Here is a 21824-nt window from a genome sequence, read left to right as displayed (position 1 = left end):
TTTCTAGGACGTGGAGATAGAAAGTTAGGTTTTTATAATTCAAACATTCAGTTTCGTAAAACTGAATGTTAAGAATTAACGTTGACAATATACACATTTTTATTATATACACTTTTTTATTATCCATGGTTTTTGTCTTACTCGAAAAAGTGACCATATTTCTCAACAGTTGTTTGTATGGTTTTATTACGCAAGGATTTGACGATTCGCATTAGCTGCTTATTAATTACGGATTAATTGAATTTTTCAATAATTTATCGTTTACCTGACTGACCTTATGGACAGGTATCCCTAAAACCTTCACACACACACACACACATATATATGTGTATATATATATATATATATATATATATATATATATATATATATATATATATATATATATACTGTATTTATATATATAATATATATATATATATATATATATATATATATATATAAACATATATATTTTTTATTTTATTTTATCATCTGAAAGTTACTAATCTAATTTAAATATTAATATATATATATATATATATATATATATATATATATATATATATATATATATATATATATATATATAATATATATATATATATATATGTATATATACTATATATATATATACATGCCATATTCATCTACATATTTAACGGAAAAAATTAGATTAATAACTTACAGATAATAAAATAATCAAAAATTATAATAAAACAACAATGTTTTTTTAGTACCACAAAAGCAGATATACAGTACAATATCCTACCAAAAAAAAACTCACAGGTATTGAATGCCTAGTAGTCTAGAGGCTCGTTAATATAACATTCAAGAGAGAATTGGAAAATGCAACTGTCATGAGAGCTTTTGACATGCTTACTCACTGCATCCAGTGGCGTTTAGATCAAAAGATATTTCCGTAAAGGGACATGCAAGGTTTCCACCTAAATTTGCTAGGTATCTGACGTTTGATTTGTAAGGATTTACGTAGCGACAGCGTTCAGCAGAGAGAGAGAGAGAGAAAGACAGAGAGAGAGAGAGGGGGGGGGATTTTTGACATATATAGCTGAATTTTGATTCCTATTGTCATTATAACCTTCTATCACTGGTCTAAATTCAAAATATTCAAATGATACTTTACATAGCGACAGTGAGTGTCAAGCAGAGAGATGGAGAGAGAGAGAGAATTTTTGACAACTATAACTGGGCTTTGATACCTATTGTCATTGTAACCTTCAATCAATTATCTAAATTCAAAATATTCATACGATACTTTACATAGCGACAGTGTTAAGCAGAGAGAGAGAGAGAGAGAGAGAGAGAGAGAGAGAGAGAGAGAGAGAGATTCTGAAAACTATAGCTGGACTCTGACACCTATTGTCACTGTGACCTTCAAACAATGATCAAAATCCAAAATATTCTAATGATGCTTCTACCCGGTTTGGTTTTGGTAAGCCTGTCTGTTATTTTTCGCACACAAGTCCATATTTCACACAACAGAAAATGAATCTCCTTTTCGCGTTAATGGCAAACCTACTCTTGTTATTGTGATCTGCAAGAATAATCCCACGAGTCGTGTACAAGGGCACGTTCTGTACTGTGAGATAATGCAAATGCCAGTGTGTCTTCTCTAACGCCTTCAACAGAGTCCTTTTGTATCTATGTGCGTAAAGACCTACATGCAGATGCGTCATCCACACGAGCCGCAGACGCCTCTGGTGTCTAATGCACAAACCCCTCCCCGCTCCATCCCCCCTCAACCCACCCACCCACCCAATGGGGTGTATGACACTACAACTTTCATACACAAACTTCCCAGAAGTTGAGGAGTCTGCAGCGCATCAAAGATTAAGTGTATAAGACTCTAATGCACAATTAGCCCAAAATGCTAATTCTAGACAGACCTGATACAGAAATGTCTCAGTTAGATGTTTACAGTCAAGGTTTCAAGGTCAAAAGCCTCAAAAATGTTCAGTTAAGACTCTAAAGAGGCCGAATGCAGAAATGTCCCCAAAATGCCGACGACAGCGATTTAATCAAGAAATGCCCTGCAATTATGCATGAATCAAATGCAGAAATGCCCAAAGATGTTACGACTACGGAGATCTAATGTGGAGAAATGCCACAAAATGTTGAAGACAGAGATTTGGTAAAGAAATACCCTAAAATTATACAGAAACCAAATGCAGAAATTCCCAAAGATGTCAAGACTACGGAGAACTAATGTAGAGGAATGCCACAAAACGTTGAAGACAGATTCAATATAGAAATGCCCTAAAATTATACAAGTTCCAAATGCAGAAATCCCCAAAGATGTTAAGGACATGGAAATGCCCCCAAGTCTCGAGTCTATGGACACCATATGCAAAAAATACCCTCCAAACGTTGCCTAGAGTGAATGCAGGAATGCCCGTCGTAAAAATGAAATACACAAACGCCTTGAAGTCTCGAATCTATGGACACCATATGCAAAAATACCCTCCAAACGTTGCCTTGGTGAATGCAGGAATGGTGTAAAATGCAGGAATGCCCGTCGTAAAAATGAAATACACAAATGCCCCGAAGTCTCGAATCTGTGGACACCATATGCAAAAATATACCCTCCAAACGTTGCCTTGAGTGGATGCAGGAATGCCCGTCGTAAAAATGAAATACACAAACGCCCCGAAGTCTCGAATCTATGGACACCATACGCAAAAATATACCCTCCAAACGTTGCCTAGAGTGAATGCAGGAATGCCCGTCGTATAAATGAAATACACAAACGCCCAAGGACGTTGAGTTACGGAGACCTAATGCCGAAACGCCCACAAAGGGTGTTCAATGCGCAAACTCCACCAAAGTATAAAAGCATAATAAAAAAAAATCGCCCCAAACGTTGAGTGTATGAAGAGCTAACAGAAAACGTTCCGACGTCGAGTATATCATTAGAGTAAAGCGAAGCCCAGGAGTGGCTTTTTAGAAAATGTCAAAGCTGCTGCGCCTGCCTCTCTCTCTCTCTCTCTCTCTCTCTCTCTCTCTCTCTCTCTCTCTCTCTCTCTCTCTCGTTTTGCTTTTTCCTTCTTTCCTCTCAACTTCGTACTTTAAGGGTTGGGAGGTGGGTGTGTCACTGAAGTGTCTTCCAGCTATTGATTCCTCTCTCTCTCTCTCTCTCTCTCTCTCTCTCTCTCTCTCTCTCTCTCTCTCTCTCTCTCGCATGTTTCCACGACACGTGACGCGCTTCCCCATCATGAAACCCACCTATGGGATCATGCTGGTTGTCTGTGTGAATCATCTGCGCGTTATGTTTATATTATTATTATTATTATTATTATTATTATTATTATTATTATTATTATTATTATTATTATTATTATTATTATTATTATTATTATACATACATACACGCATATGGAAGCAATATGAAACTGCCATTAGCTCTTTGAATTAGCTTCCACAGAATATAATGTGAAAAACGATAAGAAATATTTAAGGGAAGTATAGTATTTATGCATACGAGTGCATATACATTAGTTTTCCTGTTTGCATGCATACAAAAACAAAATGGTTTCATTGATCCTTCATACAGTATGTACATCAATATGACATTCAAAGATATCTTTTTACTGTATAAAATATTTTTTTCTGCTTCCAGTTTCCTTATTACCGCACAATATAGCAAAAAAAAAAACAGAAAGGGAAAGTAAATGGGCGCGGCGTAGCCTAACCCTTGTGACGTCATTCGGAAGTTATTTCAGGACTTTCTACCTTCCCCTATGTTTCCAGTATAATTCAGATGGCTACTTTTTAAGTTAGTTTTCATACTGACGCCTTTCTAAGTGGCGGAGCCTAATTTAGAGTCATGGCCGCCTCGATAATTTCGACACAAAACACCTGGTCGCCTTCATTTACTATAATTAATTAATGATTATATAACCTAACTGCTAATTATTAAAATTAAATTACTTCAGTTATATTAATTAATTACAGACCATGTAACCTATTTATTATTAAAACCTAATTGCTTCTACTTTACTACAGATTGGTTACCTGTTACGTTTATGATTAATTCTACTTTACTTATTTTTTCATGACAAATACGAATGGATAACAATTACGGTCGTTCTCTTGTGTCAGTTTTTGTTAACGTTGAATTACCGGCAAAATAAACCTGACCTGGGATAAGGATGGCACTGCTAAATCAAACAGGAGAATGGATAAACGGAAATAAGACCTTTCCCGGGTGCATTTTCCCGAGATGTAACCGAGTACCGGGACCTTTCCCTGAAAAAAAGCGGGACGCCATATCTTAAAAACTAACCATAGAATTTTCTTGAAAATAATCTCATTATGTTTCCCACACCCAAATTGGTCACTTGTTTCATAAATGAGTAAAGGGATGCAAATTTATTTAATTTAACCAAACCTAACCTAACCTTCCAACCCAACCTAAACTAACCTAAACCTAACCTAACCAAGGGGCATGGCAAAAAAACCAGGGCTGGTGCAATACTGGGATACCTCTCAGGAATTTGCCTCCCGGATATCCCAAGAGTATTTGTTTACTAAACCACGGTCGTGTTACGGACATTCCATATCCGCCTATACTGGGAATTCCGATTGAGCAATGGCTGCATCAATTGACTGCGTATATTCAGCTCTATTCTTGACCGCTATTCCACCTTTTTTTTCCCCGCTAAAACCGCGGATGGTGAAGAGGGACTGCAGAAACTAGTGGAAGACTGTGATAGAATATGATATTTTTGTCATGGAGTCATATGACATTTTTAATTTTTTTTTTTTTAACATGAACAAATACAAAAACCAGAATTGAGATATTAACATAAATTGTCCCCGTCACGTCTTCATACTTCTATCGCATCTGGGCAAGGTCAGGGCTTTATAAGTGGCTTCCGCCTTTATCACAACAATATTTCGGTTTTCAAGTATTTTTCGCCTACACTCCCCCACCCGACCTTTTTTTTAATTCTTCAAGTCTGGGCTACACGAAGACATTCAAATGACTATCTCACGATTCTCGCATAAAACGCAAACACAAAATTATCTTTTAAGTTAGGTAACAAAGTAAAAATTCATCACAGGTACTCACATACAGGTTGATCTTAGAACTCTCTGCCGAGACCTCATTCAAATGAACGATCTGAAATTGGAAAGAATATAAATATTTTAGGAAACGGAATAAGCAAAACACGTACCGTATTGTAAGAAACAACTAAAAATAATGGAATATTTAATAACTCTGCAAATCAGAAATCTTGGAAAACACTAGAAAATTTTTCAAGCTTTCACTGTTCAAAGATTTTCAGACCTGTTATGGAAACAACGATAAAACAGCTCCAACAATTCAAGGGAAAAGAAGAGCAAATACTCGATCAAATACGTGAACTTGCAGTTAAGAAACTAGAACATTTTTAAGATAACAAAAAAACCATTTTAGAGATAGCCAAAACATTTTTAAGACATACCAAAAAATATTTAGAGGTAACAAAAACATTTTAGGGACAGCAAAACGAGAAAAACGTTTAAAGACATAACCAAAAAAAAATAAGAGATAACCAAAAACATTTTTAAGATATAACCAAAAATATTTTTAAGAGATACCAAAATACTTAAGAGATAACAAAAGCATTTTAAAGATAACCAAAAACATTTAATGAGATAACAAAAACATTTTAAGAGATAACCAAAACATATTTGAGACAACCAAAAACATTTTCAAGAGATAACCAAAAACATTTTTAAGAGATACCCACATATTTGGCAACACATTCGCTACTGATAAAACAAACCTGTAAGTGCTCGACTTCATAATCACGTCGATTAAATCAGACTGAAAAAAAAAAAACTCAAGACCAGGAAAAAATAACTAACGTTATCGTCTCTACCGAACACAACAAACTTAAAAAACGAATCGTGTCAGTCAACTAGGATGGAATAAAAAAACTTTCAAAACCAGGACAATAAAATAAAAGTTGCAAGCGCTTGACCTACTTCGGCAAGTGCCCGAGTTCTTAATTGGATGGTCTCTCGTTCGTCGTTCGGTCGACTCGTGAATGAGGGAAGGGCAAACACACAAAATTGAAGGCATGAATTACGCAGATTGCGAGCTAACATTATCCGACGGATTCTCGGGCCTCCTGTGACGCCGCTTTCAGACTCGAGAAAACATTTTTAAAAGTTTTCGGTAAAAGTGCTTTCGAGGATAAAGAGCTTTTGCAAAATATTTTTGGGGTAACAGTGCTTTCACTGATAACAATCTTCTAAAAATATGTTTTTTGAGGAAAATTGCTGTCGGTGATGACGAGCTTCTAAAAAATTAGTTTTTTATGGATAAAAGTACCTTCACTGACAATAAGCTTCTAAAAATATATTTTTTGAGTAAAATTGCTGTCACTAATAACAATCTTCTACAAATATACTTTCTGATTAAAATTGCTGTCACTAATAACATGCTTCTAAAAATATACTTTTTGAGCAAAATTGCTGTCACTAATAAGAAATTTCTAAAATATATTTTTTGGGGTAAAATTGCTGTCAGTGATAACAAGCTTCTAAAAATATATTTTTTCGAGTAAAATTGCTGTCAGTGATAACGAGCTTCTAAAAAACATTCCTTGAGTAAAACTGCTTTACTGATAAAGCACGCCTAAAAAATATTGTTCGCGTACAAGTGTTCTCACTGATAACGAACTTCGAAGAAAATATTTTTAGAACAAAAGTGTTTTCACTGATACCGTGCTTCGAGAATGACATGCTTGCTCACATTCTATTCGTCAACTGATCAGCGTTTTTCTTTATTTATTGGGCCGTCGTTTCCAGCAGTACTTTGAAACGATTTTCGCTAAAGGAAGTAGCGTGGTGTCTGGTCGAACGGGCTTTCACTTACAACAAGCTTCGAAAATGATAACCTGAGTATATTGCCTATTTGTTAACGGATTACTGCTTGCGTTTATTTATATAACTAGTTTTCACCAGAATTCTGTATTGATTGCCTCTAAATAAAAGAACATCTGCTTGAATGTGCATTCACTGACGACAGGCACTGACAATAAAAGACCTGCGTTGGTTGGCTATTTGTTACGACTTTTATTTTTTTTGTTTACTATTTTTAGATGCAATTTTCTATACTTTCCGGGGAAAAAGTGCTTTTACTGGCAACAAGTTTCGATAACAGAAAATTATCATGGGTTGCTTATTTATTTCTTTACTATTAAATTTATTTACTATACCGCACTTTCTATTACATTGCTTTTTCCGTGTCTCGTGTGCACATCCTGTATAAGATTGACAATACAGAGATTATAATTTTACTTCAAAGATTAGGCTGGTAAGAATAAAAACTATTATTTCTTGTTTTTACAGAATTAAAAAGTTTTTTTAATGGTGGATATACTAAATGCTTCGATAGCGTAAGGTTTATAAGTCTTCTTTAAAACTTTGAGATCGGATTCGTTATGTTAAATAAAAAAAAAAAAGTTTGATTACATGAGATGTTGCGTGCTTTGTTTCATACTTTGTTGCTGGCCACGATCTGAATAAGGCTGTGAAACATGACACGTTATACTATACGCCTCTTGAAAAGTGTCATGTACTCTAGAATTTTCAAACAGGACGATTTAAATCATTCACTTCTGCCAGTGACGTTACTAACGTCCAACCGAATTTTCAAACTTCACTGTGAGACTTAAAGGCTAAGCTTCGAAATGGCTGAATAATGTGATATTTCGGCCAAAGGTCAAGCGCTGGGACCTATGAAGTCATTCAGCGCTGACAGGAAATTGACAGTAAGGAGGTTTGAAAGGTGTGACAGGAAGAAAACCTCGCAACTGCACCATGAAACAATTGTTGGAGAAGGTGAAAAGTCAGATGGAAGAAAGAGAATATGAACGGAAGTACAGTGAAAGGAATGAAAGAGGTTGCAGCTAGAGGCCGAAGGGACGCTGCTAAGAACCCGTAAGTAATGTCTACAGTGCACCAATTGAGGTGCACTGACGGCACTACCACCCTACGGGGCGAAATGGCTGAAAGATCAGGTGAGAAACAAGGAACTGTAGCAAGGGTAAATTTTTTTTTTCTGGTCTAGACAGATGACATCATCTCAAGAAACAGACTATCTCGCAGATCTTTCGCATAACTATTTGTGAATACAGGGGCAATTAAAGGTACGAAAATGCACAGAAAATGTTACAAGATTGATGTTATAGGCCATGAGCTAGAAAGCGCTGAGAGTGGACACCAAGTCACCCCGTACACAAAAATCCTCATCTACAGCTGGATCCTTGTCAAAACATGACCAATTTTTCCTTGGCCTATACCCTACCCCTTCCCAAAATCCCATCGAAATCTGAGATATCTTTTGGAAGGAGAAACAAAAATACACAAAGACACGTCTTCGCAATATCTTTTGGAAAGACAAGACGAACAGACGTACACAACAGACACGTCTTGGCAATATCTTTTGGAAAGACAGGCAAACAGACGTACACAACAGACACGTCTTCACAATATCTTTTGGAAAGACAGACGTACACGACAGACATGTCTTGGCAATATCTTTTGGAAAGACAGGCAAATAGACGTACACAACAGACACGTCTTCACAATATCTTTTGGAAAGACAGACGACAGACGTACACAACAGTCACGTCTTCACAATATCTTTTGGAAAGACAGACGAACAGATATACACAACAGACACGTCTTGACAACATCTTTTGGAAAGACAAGACAAACAAACATAAACAAAAGACACGTCTTGCCAACATCTTTTGGAAAGATTGACAAACAGATATACACAAAAGACACGTCCTGAAAATATCTCTTGGAAAGACAGACTAACACACAAAGCATGCACGTCCTGTCAATTAAGCTCCTTTCAACTTCGTCAGCCGAGGTAGTGACAGAATATCAAACCAGGCACATTAAGGATATTTTTAGATGCACGCCTGTAAAAGCATTCTAATTCTGTTTGCTACAGAGCAATACCTGTAGCGTGGGATCATGGCGAGACTTATGCAATAACTCTACAAAGAGGACTTATGCAATAACTCTACAAAGAGGACTTATGCAATAAACCTACAAAGAGGACTTATGCAATAACTCTACAAAGAGGACTTATGCAATAAACCTACAAAGAGGGCTTATGCAATAAATCTGCAAAGAGGACTTAAGCAATAATTCTACAAAGAGGACTTATGCAATAAACCTACAAAGAGGGCTTATGCAATAAATCTACAAAGAGGACTTAAGCAATAATTCTACAAAGAGGACTTATGCAATGACTCTACACAGGGGACTTATGCAATAAACCTACAAAGAGGACTTATGCAATAAATCTACAAAGAGGACTTATGCAATAACTCTACAATGAGGACTTATGCAATAACTCTACAAAGAGGACTTATGCAATAACTCTACAAAGAGGACTTATGCAATAAACCTACAAAGAGGGCTTATGCAATAAATCTACAGAGAGGACTTATGCAATAAATCTACAAAGAGGACTTATGCAATGACTCTACACAGAGGACTTATGCAATAACTCTACAAAGAGGACTTATGCAATAAATCTACAAAGAGGACTTATGCAATAACTCTACAAAGAGGACTTATGCAAAAACTCTACAAAGAGGACTTGTGCAATAACTCTACAAAGAGGACTTGTGCAATAACTCTACAAAGAGAAACGTTGTACACAATTTTAAACGCGTACTTCCCTTGCGACATTTGCCAACGCTTTCGTAGGGCCATGCACTACGAAATCATATGAATGGAGATTTACGAAGAATTGAGGGGAGAATAAATATCGTATACTAAAAATCTACACAATCATAGCAGCAGTACACGTAGTATGTAATCACACTTCATTAAATTCGCAAAGAAGTGAAAACGCCCAGCTTCAAGTTTTCGAAAAATTATCCGCCCAAAAGACGTCAACCTTAGAATACTTTTGTGCTTCTCGTGGAGGATTACCTAACACCTTGATTGAACGCTGAGTTGTGAATGGATAGACATTTGCGAAAGAAACTCTCTCTCTCTCTCTCTCTCTCTCTCTCTCTCTCTCTCTCTCTCTCTCCCAGATACTTGACGAGCTAAATGATGTACCCAAAGAGACTAATTTTTTTTTTTTTTTTTTTATACAAAGTCTCGCGAACAATTTCAAATCTGAACCCGCTGACCCCTCTTGTGTGGTTCCTGACCCACCGGTTATGTAGTGAAAAGAGGTGGTTCAGATTATGACGGCCTAATGCCAGCACAAGCCACTGACCAATGGCGTCCTTAAGTGTTAAGAGAAAACAACTAGCTTGTTGTGGACTTTAAACTCTCTCAGCCAACGGAGACGAATGCAAAAAATAATTTAATTTCAATAACAAAAATGTACTTGCCGGAATGGGCAAAAGTGAATTACTCTGTAAGTGAACGAAAGTTTTACTGTTATTATTATTATTATTATTATTATTATTATTATTATTATTATTATTATTATTATTATTTCAAGCCAATTTCTAGTCTAGCCTAGCCGAACACGATTACACAACGCCTACACAGTGAGATTGTGTGTATCTGTATATACCCGAATTATGAAGGCAGAATGCTATAGGATCAGTGTAACATAATTAAATAACAAATTAACTATGAAGCAAGAATCGTTTCAGCTTGCTAAACAAAAAGGCATTCGCAACATGTTTCAACTTCTAAACTGTGAAAATTATTCCAATTGGAATATAGGAATAGGAATACAGAATTTAGGCCAAAGGCCAAGCGCTAGGACCTATGAGGTCATTCAGCGCTGAAAAGGAAACTGAGAATAAAGGTGGTTTTAAGGTGTAACAGGAGGAAAACCTCATGATTGCACTATGAATCATTTGTTAGGAGAGGGTGGAAAGTAAGACGGGAAACCGAGAATACGAACGGAAGTACAGTAAAAGGTGTTAAAGGGTCGCAGCTAGGGGCCTTTCATTCCTTTTACTGCACCTCCGGTCATATTCTCTTTCTTCCATCTTATTTTCCACCCTCTCCTAACAATTGTTCCATAGTGCAACTGCGAGGTTTTCCTCCCGTTACACCTTTCAAACCTTTTCAACTGTCAATTTCTCTTTCAGCGTTGAATGACCTCATAGGTCCAGGCGCTTGGCTTGTGGCCTAAATTCTATATTCTATTCTGTAAAGAAAAAAGGTCTAGTTGGTTCTTCAAATATTCATATCCTCAACTCAGGGACCAAATGGCCTCACGTACACACACAGTGACACGAGGTTATTTCTCCAAAATGGGCTGAAATGAAGTTTTCCGGCGGTCAGGGCCATTCAAGAGATACTCCAGTGCCAGAGTTTTAAAATATGGGGTTTTCCGGAGGTTAGCCAAGAGTCTTGGGAGAGACGCTTGAGAACCTAAGTAAATAAAATGAATGAAAAAAGGGATGGAATAATTTCATTTTTAATTTAGGACACACACACAACACACACACACACACACACACACACACACACACACACATATATATATATATATATATATATATATATATATATATATATATATATATATATATATATATATATATATATATATCATATATAAATAATCATATACAGTACATATATATGCATGTATGAATGTATGTATGCCTGCATGTATATATATGTATATATATATATATATATATATATATATATATATATATATATATATATATGTATATATGAGTATGTATGAATGTATGTCTGTCTGTATGTATATGTATATATGCGTGTACATATATGTATATATATACATAATTTATATGACAGAGAGAGAGAGAGAGAGAGAGAGACTGTGATCCACTGCTTGAAATCTCTCACGTACATTAAAATCTCTCACATGCACAAGGCATACGTCCACTCAATGCAATCGTACCTTCGGGCCACCACCATAGGAGTGGAGTGGCGATTATAATGAACTATAATGACCTTTTTATGCTCTCGTCCAATAAAAGGCTCGAACCCAATCGAGCTGTTTGAAGATGATTGCAAAACGATGATATAATGCAGAATGACCCTGTTATTCTCTCTCTCTCTCTCTCTCTCTCTCTCTCTTCAATAGGTCTTTGATGATTAGGCGGTGACATAATACGGTCAGTCTCTTCTCTCACTTTCCTTCTTTTTTCTCTCTTTTGTGCTTCTCGTAGAGGATTACCTAACACCTTGATTGAACGCCGAGTTGTGAATAGACACTTGAGAAAGAAACGCTCTCTCTCTCTCTCTCTCTCTCTCTCTCTCTCTCTCTCTCTCTCTCTCTCTCTCTCTCTCCGTTATTTGACGAGCTAAATGATGTACCCAAAGAGGCTACTTTTTTTTTTCGTTGTTCTAAGTCGAGAACAACAAATCTGAACCTCTGACCCCTTTTGTGCGATTTCTGACCCACATTACGGTTATGCATTGAAAAGAGGTTGGTTCAGATTATGACGGCCTAATGCCAGCACAAGCCACTGGCCAATGGCGTCCTTAAATGTTAAGAGGAAACAACAGGCCTGTTGTGGATTTTAAACTCTCTCAGCCAACGGAGACGAATGCAAAAAATACTTTAATTTCAATAAATAACTGTACATGCCCGAACGGGCAAAAGAGAATTGCTCTGTATGTGAACAAAAGTTTTACTGTTAGTACTATTATTATTATTACTATTATTATTATTATTATTAGCAGTAGCAGGATCATCATTATGTGGAAGCTTGCTTTTCCATGTAAATATCTGAACAATTTCAACAATACTATCTGGTTTAAGACGACAGCTGTAATGTATACATTTTCCGTAAACTACAAAATCGAATTGAGTAACTAGTGCGAAACTCGAATCATAACGGAAATAGCACGCTTAATGCTTCTTCACGTAACGCAGTTTGCTAAGTAATAGTGGTAACAGTTTTTGCAATACGAAACAAATGAACCACGTACTAGCTGGATCTTATGAAAGTTCTACTCGTTAAATATAAAGTATATATATATATATATATATATATATATATATATATATATATATATATATATATATATAATTTCACTTCAATTAATGCAGATAAGCCTATCAAAAAGAAGTTATACGACCCTAAACATCTCCTTCATTATGCAGCAGCCAGTGAATGTTTGTCTTTAATAAAAGTATGACATTTCTCAAGAATTTCCCATCAGGAGACAAGATCATTTCTCGCTCCGCATAGAAAATCTCCATATAACCTCAGTAGGTCTAACGGCCTATTTCTTCTTTAGAATCGCTGATCCCGGTCAGATTTATTCGCTCGATCCGTGAGCATTTGGTTGTTTCTTTCCGGGTTATCCAAATAAAGTGGCACCGCCGCCGGTGCTGGTATTTGTTGTTGTTGAATAACCTTAAATAATAATGAGACCTCTACTACCACAAGGAAGGGGAGGCTGTTCTTGAAAGGCTAACGGCTCGTACGTCTGGCAGCGCGGTAACATTGGTTGTTGTGGGTAAAGAGTCGATGGATCGAGGGTCTGGCAGCGCGGTAGCGGCGGCAGCAGCAACAGCGGCAGCTCGGTCAATGTGAAGGATGCCCCTCCTACCCTCGACGCATCGGCTCCCCCATTCCATCGTTATTCCTACCCTACCCATCTCCTCTTTTCCTTCCCAGCTCCGGGCACTGCCCCGTTACCAAGCTTGGCCCTACCCCAGACCCGCCCCAGGAGCGTCGTCAACCCTCTCCATGGGAATACCTGTCTCTCTCTCTCCTGCACCCACATTTTCTCCTAATGCCGTAATACCTGAGGGCAAGGTTTTTGCTGCGTCTGAGGCACTTCATGAGAAGCTTCGGGGTCTCTTACCCATTAGATCAACCCCATTAACCTGGGGTTTGGCTCTCTCGACGGAGGAGACTGTTCCAGTAGGTGAACCGAAGTCCCTCCCTCCGTTAAACCAGAGTTAACAATGAACGCAGGGCTCGGAATGGAAAAAGAAGGCCTTTTTGTTTTTCCTTTGTGTTTTGTTGAACGTAAACGGATTTCATTCACAAGATTAGTCGGTGGTGTCATGTTCCTTCATTCAGTTTTTGCTTGGGCGTGAGTGTGTAGAGAAAGAAAAAAATTAGTTTGTGTTTGAGTGTGTGTGCTCTGCAAAGATGATGGGTGCTGATTTATGCATGAGGTGTAACTGTTCTGGGTAATTTTTATATCAAACTCCAATATTGCTGTAATCATGTACTGTTTAACTGTAATGGTGAATTACACTCACATTTGGTTTCCACCTGCTCGATTGCTTGATAAAGTCAATGTGGATTTCTCATCAACAGATGCTTTGCAGAGCAGTTACTTAGCGAATTCCCTTTGTCTCTCAATATTAAATCGTAAAAAAAAATGTTTGCAATAATAAATAACTTATAACAATTGCTCCATGAGCATTTACTTTGAAAGATTCAGCTGAACTATAATAAACACGATAAAATCTAAATGTAAAATACGTACAAGTTTAATAAGCACAAAATGCACACACACTGCGTACATAGCACGGTACGCATGCGTGCAATCGGCTGCGAGGAGAGAGAGGTAGAGAAAGAGAGAGGTGACCCTTTGAATCTAGATGATACTCTGAGATTTCCAAGAAGCAACAAGAATACATTTCGTGACGATAGAACATCTCAAGGGAAAATTCTCAGTATTTATAGCACGTCATCATGAATATCGGGACCTGTTGCTCTGGAAAAATCATAACTTAGGTCTCTTTGTATGTCAGTGTTTTGTCAAATGAGCAACATATACAGATATTAATTTATATATATATACATATATATACAAACATATATATATGTGTATATATGTATGTGTGTGTGTATATATATATATATATATATATATATATATATATATATATAAGATATTCGTTCCTTTTCTACTTATTTCCATCAGATTCTCATTATCCTTCCAACATACGGCTTGGCTGTTCCATGGAAGTTTACTCAGCAAACTAATGCCTGTTTTCTTCCACATAAATGCGAGCACATTTTTGAGTAACATCAATAACAATATAGCATCGATAATACATAAATTTATATATCTCACACTAAAAACTGGGATCGCAACTACTGGCAACATCTACATCTGCATCTACACCGAATTAATTATAGAACAGAGCAGCCCAGGCCATGATGACAATATCAGGTAACAGTGATCTGAAATTCAATAGTGGCATTATGAAGTTGCTGAAATGACATCCACGCCATCGACCGGCTGATTCTTTAACTGAAAAGAACACGACAGAGATTGTTCTGCTTCTGTGGTAGCACGATGAGAATTTAAGGAATGAATGAACGCAGAAAATCAAAATACTTTCATACAAAATTTGGGGACGAGGTTCATTGGTAGCTATTTACAGCGAATGTCAACACAAGAATCACCGACAGTGGATTTTGAAACCATTTCTTGAAAAGGTTTTAGATGTTAAAAAAGTAAACACAAGAAAAATATATATATATATATATATATATATATATATATATATATATATATATGTATAATATATATATATTTTATAGTTTGTTAATATATTACGTTTATATATATATATATATATATATAAGGTTTTAACGTTACGTTTGGGCCTAAACAATTTGTGGTCTACATGACTAGCTCTATCCTGCCTTAATTCTAAATGTTACTCTGACCTCTGATGCTGTAACTCCAATTTGCTAAGCTATTCAGTCATGTCAACTCGAGAATCAGTCATCCTGATTACCGTGTACTCTGAAACTCAATACCCTTTATCGTACTGACCACACACTTTCTCCGTCATTTTACGTGACACCATCTTTGTTAGTTATACGTTGACAAATACAGATTAACATTTGGAAAGAAAACACCTTTATGTTGCCTTGTTCTTAACATCTAACCTTTTCAAGAAATGGTGTCAAAACCCACTGCCGGTGATTCGTTTGTTTACATTCGCAATCTACAACAAACAGCTACCAATGAACCTCGTCCGCGAATTTGTGTAAAATTATTTTGATTTTCCGCGTTCATTCGTACATAGATACATAGCGCTTCCGAAGTGATGGAAGAAAAATAACTACGGTCGAGAAGACTAAGATAAATACGAGGCTACGGAGAAGATTAAGGCGTAAAGGGAATCTCTAAGGAGACCAAGGTCACTCGTCTATTACGGCCATCAAGAACTGAGTTTGCGGCAGGTCGCTGATAAGGGAATGGAGAGTCTGGGAGAGATGGGTGCTGGGGGGGGGGAACAGAACGAACCTTCAGGGATTCCAAGATAAAATAATATAATAATAATAAAATTATCAGACAGAGCGTCGAGAATTATAATTTCCAACGTCTTCTTGACTTCCTATTCGTAAATTATGGAATGGAATGGAATGGAATATAGAGTTTAGGCCAAAGGCCAAGCACTGGAACCTACGAGGTCATTCAGTGCTATATTTGTAAAATTATGCAAACCTAAAAATCTAAATAATAGACTGATTGGTGCCATAACAACAGAAAGGGGATATTTTAGTGTTTTTTTTTTCTATAAGTTCGCCCATCAAAACTCTCTAATTGTTATGAAACGTATAATAAAAATACAAAAAGGAAAGAAACTTTAGGATCCGCAGTGTATGTTCAAGTTCAGTTTCATATAAAAGTATAATTGGCTTTTAAAAAGTAAGAAGCAATAAGTATATGCATAGGCCTCCAGTGCTTGCTATTAGGTTTTAGCATCCCAAGTGTCATATGATTCACTTATAACAGAATGTATAGTACTTTTCAACCATACCCCTTTTCCGTGTAGGGGGGGGGCTCCAAAATGTTAACCCTCCTGTTCTCAGCAAGTCTTTTGGAATGAAGCTGCAAGCCCCATGTCCTTCTCAACCATTGCTGCGACTCACTACTGTCGACTTACTATCAAACACATAATTCACTGCTAAGGTTAACAGGGGGACATTGACTCTTTCAGGAAACGAGGCCAAGTCATTTCCCCCAGCTGAGATCGATCTCGGGATCCCTCGTGAGTTAGGTGAGGTTATTAACCACTGGATCAAGAAGACCTCGTAGAAGTCACCTTTCTTAATTGATTATCTCAGGAAAAGAGTCAAGATCATTTCCCCCAGCTGAGATCGATCTCTGGGTCTCTCGCCAGTCAGGAGAGGTTATTAGCCACTGGACCACGAGGACCATGTAGAATTCACCTTTCCTAATCCTGGAATCTCAAATTCTGCTGCAAGCATCTACGCGAAAATAAGATATAGCAAGACATTCGTTAAATGCTACAGCAATTTTCTTCACACGAGTTGATACGTCTAAGATATTAGCCGAACAATAGGCAAAGGTTAATAATAGGAAGACCTATAGAAGCCCCTTTTTCTATCTTTCTCTTCCTGGCTACGGGACAACTCGGGTGAATCAGAAATAGCGGCTGACTGGAGTATAGATGGCGGTGACTTTTTCAGCAGTGTGCGTCCTTGTGGAAGGTTCCCCGTGTCTCCTAATGATAAGGGATGTTGACGATGATGACGATGAAGACGACGACGACGAGGATGAACCGCGTCTCGTAGCGTGACCTCTTTCCCCGATCACGCGAAGTTCCGATTAAGGAAGGATATCGAATTACGAATGAGATACCCTTGGAGAATCTTTCACTTTAAATCTCTCTCTCTCTCTCTCTCTCTCTCTCTCTCTCTCTCTCTCTCTCTCTCTCTCTCTCTCCCCTCGCCTTCCTGCCTGCCTTGCTTCCCTCCTCCACCTCCAACTCTCTCTCTCTCTCTCTCTCTCTCTCTCTCTCTCTCTCTCTCTCTCTCTCTCTCTCTCGCATTCCTTTCGAGAAAACGGCCCGGGTAGTAGAAGTCAAGTGATGTTCCCCGCTACGCGTCCATGGCAGTGCTGATCAGTAGGAGCTAAAATTTTTCATTTCTTTTTTTTTTTTTTAGTTCTTGCACGTCGGATTATTTACAATCAACTTCACTTTTTCTTCTAAATTCATATTCCAATTGATGTATGCGTATTTCTTAATCGGTGGCCATTCTACTCACATAAATCAAAGTAGGAACTGGTATACCTTTAATTACAAGCCCATTGATGACTAGAAATTTCCAGTTTCTATCCCTACAATCGAAGTAGGTCTAGGCACAGACCCATACGAACCCCAGTCTACGCGCTGTATTATCAATGCTCCGATAGGTCTACATGTAGGTCTCCATAACCCTAAAAAAAAAACAAATACTTTGGTCTAGGCGTTGTCTGCGTTTCCAGCATTCCAAAGTCGTTTCAAGAAGTGGAACCCATTCACCCCTGAAAGTAACTGTTCCTACCCACCACCTAACATTCTGCACCCCCCCCAACCCTCCTTCATCCATCCCTCCCTCCTCCCCACCCACATCCCGCATTTACCTTTAATGACATCATATCCACCACCTCCTCCCGCCCTTGCTACCCTCCCACCTCCACAACCTCCTCCTCCTCCTCCTCCCTCCTCCTCTTCCTCCTCCTCCTCTACACAACATTTCCCCACAATTAAGATCTCCTCCTTCTCCATGTCTCACTTCTCTCTCTCTCTCTCTCTCTCTCTCTCTCTCTCTCTCTCGTTGGAAGGAATTTGTCTTGCATCCACGCAAATATACTGTAGTTAATGTAAAAAGCCCTTTATGAAAGAGGTCTTTTAAAATTCTTGAAATGAAGCATCGCTCTCCGACCTTACAGTACTGTACTTGTATTTCGACTCATTACTGCTTTGTCGTTGTTGCTCTTAATGTCAAGAGTGAAAGTAATAATGTATTTCAATCTTCCATCATCACCGTCATTAAACTGCATTTATTTACCTTCATTTTACTATTAGAAATTTAGAAATTTAGGGCGAATTACCCAAGGTCTCTCGTGTGTAATCGAAGTTTCTTCGGTGAATTCCACATGAATTGCAATCTCCGCCGTTTTACAGACTTCATGTAGAAAAAATACGACCAGATACTATGAATGAGACTCTTGTTCCTCTATTATTGTTACATTTTGCTGAGAAATGGTTGAATATGTTCATTATACTATATTTGAGGCGTTCAGCATTAGAAGGACCTATCGCCACAAAAATTTTTGTTGAGTTACAAGCCATCAAAGTTTTGGAAATTCAACCTACTCTAATTTCTTTAATTTTCAAGAAACAAAGTTGAATTTTGTATGAGATGAAGTATTTGCGAGCAGGAATAGAATAGTATGAATAAAAAAAAATTATAATTCAACCCCACCCCGTTTTTGCGGGGGCGAAAATGAGGGATTATTTTAAAGTTGATCAGGCGAGAAACGGCATTTTGCAAAAGTTGGGGGCGAGAATCCCTTCTAATGTAATGACGATTATGTATGGGCTACAATTAACCATTACACTCAAGAGGGAAATGGGGAAATTAACATATACATCGATGCAGCGTCTAGAATAAAGTGATTTTAATAAAACCAGTGACGATAACAATCGCATCTGTTTGTCATTAACCCTAATATGGTCACATCTATTGCAAGACGTTTTTATTACAATTTTGTCTTGTGGATGTCAGCCAGCCTGCATTCCATTCGATTCATGTTTGTATCCTACTCGAGTATCAGTGAGACTGGAGTATTCTCTCTCTCTCTCTCTCTCTCTCTCTCTCTCTCTCTCTCTCTCTCTCTCTCTCTCTCTCTCTCTCTCCTCTTTCATACAAGTATGTCTCTTATTGTTATGTTCTATTTTCAAAACTTCTGAAGAAATTCATATCAGCACCGTAATTGTTTCTTTGTGTAATCAAATTTTGTAGATATATGTATATACTGTGTATGTATATGTATATATATATATATATATATATATATATATATATATATATATATATATATATATATATAATATATATATATATATATATATATATATATATATATATATATATGCTATATATATATATATATATATATATTATATTATGGGACAGATATATATAAATATATACACACACACACACATATATATATATATGAAATATATATATGTACACACATATATAATTATATACATATATAATTATATATATATATATATGTATATATATCTATACATAAATATATATATTTGTGTGTGTACAGACATACCCGACGTGCACACGCTTACTCGAAATGTCTCACACAGATATCGTTAATTGTGTGCCCTCGGCTCATTACAACATGCAACGGAACGAAGCTAATTACGTAATCTCTGAGGTCGAAGGTCAAACGTCCTCCGTTAGCGGTGATTTCCTCCATCTTACTCCCTCTGAGTTAGATGACCTCGTGTCACGAAAACCACGAAATAAATCAGTATTTCCACAGCCATCTGATTGACTGATTGATTTATGTCTACTAAAACTGGCACACATCCACAGTAATATAGATAGTTCGTGTGGGTGTATATATATATACTCATGACATTGCATTGTAATATGTATATCATTCCATGATTTTGACATATTTACTGTTCTAGTTATAGCATATTCATAAGAAACGCTTTTATTATGTATTATGTTTTTTCGAAGACAATACGGGGTTGGAATGCGGAATTTAGGCCAAAAGCCAAGCGCTGGGACCTATGAGATCACTCAGCGTTGAAAGGGAAATTGACAGTGAGGAGGTTTGAAAGGTGTAATAGGAGGAAAACCTTGCAGCTGAACTGTGAAACAATTGTTAGAGAGGGTGGAAAGTCGGATGGAAGAAAGAGACTATGAACGGAGGTACAGTAAAAGGGATGAAAGCACTTTCAGCTATATATAACAACTATATTATATATATATATATATATATATATATATATATATATATATATATATATATATATATATATATACCAACTATATATATATGTGAGTACATACAACCATATATAAAATAACTGAATCCATTACATCCTGCAAACATTATTTTACTTGCTTGAAGGCGCCACACTGACCCAGCTAAGGTCATGCCACATGCAAGGTGCAAGTCCAGAGACAATCTAATTCAGTTACGGAGCCTCTAATTCATGATCAGCCCATGACTAACGTTTCCTGCTGCCTGTTGCAGGCATGCATGCATGCAACACCAGTCTTGCTCTAGTTATGGGAAATTCATGCGCACGTTCTTCGTCCAGACTTCCTCAAGATGCAAATATGAATGACGTATAAGAATATCAATGGCTGCAACATCCAATATGGACAGAAATATGGGACAGGAAGTCTACAATGCCCGTCGCTTACAAATTCCTCTTCGGTGTTTGTTCCGAGGCTGTGTGAATTTGATATTAAACGACATTTGCAGCTGCATGTTTGTGGGTGCATACAATGTCACGGTGTTTGTGACAACGTTCATAATTTCTAGTGTACATATACATAATTCGTTCTTAGTTTGATGAGCTGGCTTGAGCCATTTTTCCCCCATTCTGAGAAAACGGGCTTCAAAGATTTTAATATTATTCAGAGCTTCTAATCAGCTCATCTTCTGTGGAAATTTTGTTGGAAAATGTGACAAGGCAGACAGCTAAAATTTTTATTTGTTGTAGCATCAAAAACTGAGACACTTTGGCCGGAACACTCAAAAAACTTAAAAAAAAAAAAAAAAAAAAAAAAAAGATACAACATGAATTTTCCAATCGTCCTTTTATACTGATAGCTAATACAATCTGAATTCAAGACCTCGGCATAAATATAAAATGCCACATTCCTTTTTCCCGGATGCATTTATGAAATAATTTACGAAAGAATTTGTAAAAAAAAAAAAAAATAAGCTGGTGTCTCCATACTTCGAAAACACTTAACATTTACGGTTTACTTCCTCGATCAGCAAGTTACGAAACATTACGTACTCTTGCTTTGACAAGAACCGTATAAGCAACATTCTCTTCTATTATT

The 21824-nt window shown here is 37.0% G+C and overlaps 1 protein-coding gene across 1 annotated transcript in view; it reads left to right on the top strand.

Annotated features, from left to right (window-relative positions):
- LOC136832259 (serine/threonine-protein kinase 17A-like) overlaps window positions 1-21824 on the top strand; it is a 104060-nt gene that overhangs the window by 69360 nt on the left and 12876 nt on the right. The window lies entirely within an intron of this gene.

The sequence above is a fragment of the Macrobrachium rosenbergii genome, chromosome 49, assembly GCF_040412425.1.
Source record: "Macrobrachium rosenbergii isolate ZJJX-2024 chromosome 49, ASM4041242v1, whole genome shotgun sequence".
NCBI lineage: Eukaryota > Metazoa > Arthropoda > Malacostraca > Decapoda > Palaemonidae > Macrobrachium > Macrobrachium rosenbergii.
The sequence above is the reverse complement of the archived record's forward strand: the minus strand, read 5'-3'. Positions and strand labels throughout refer to the sequence as shown.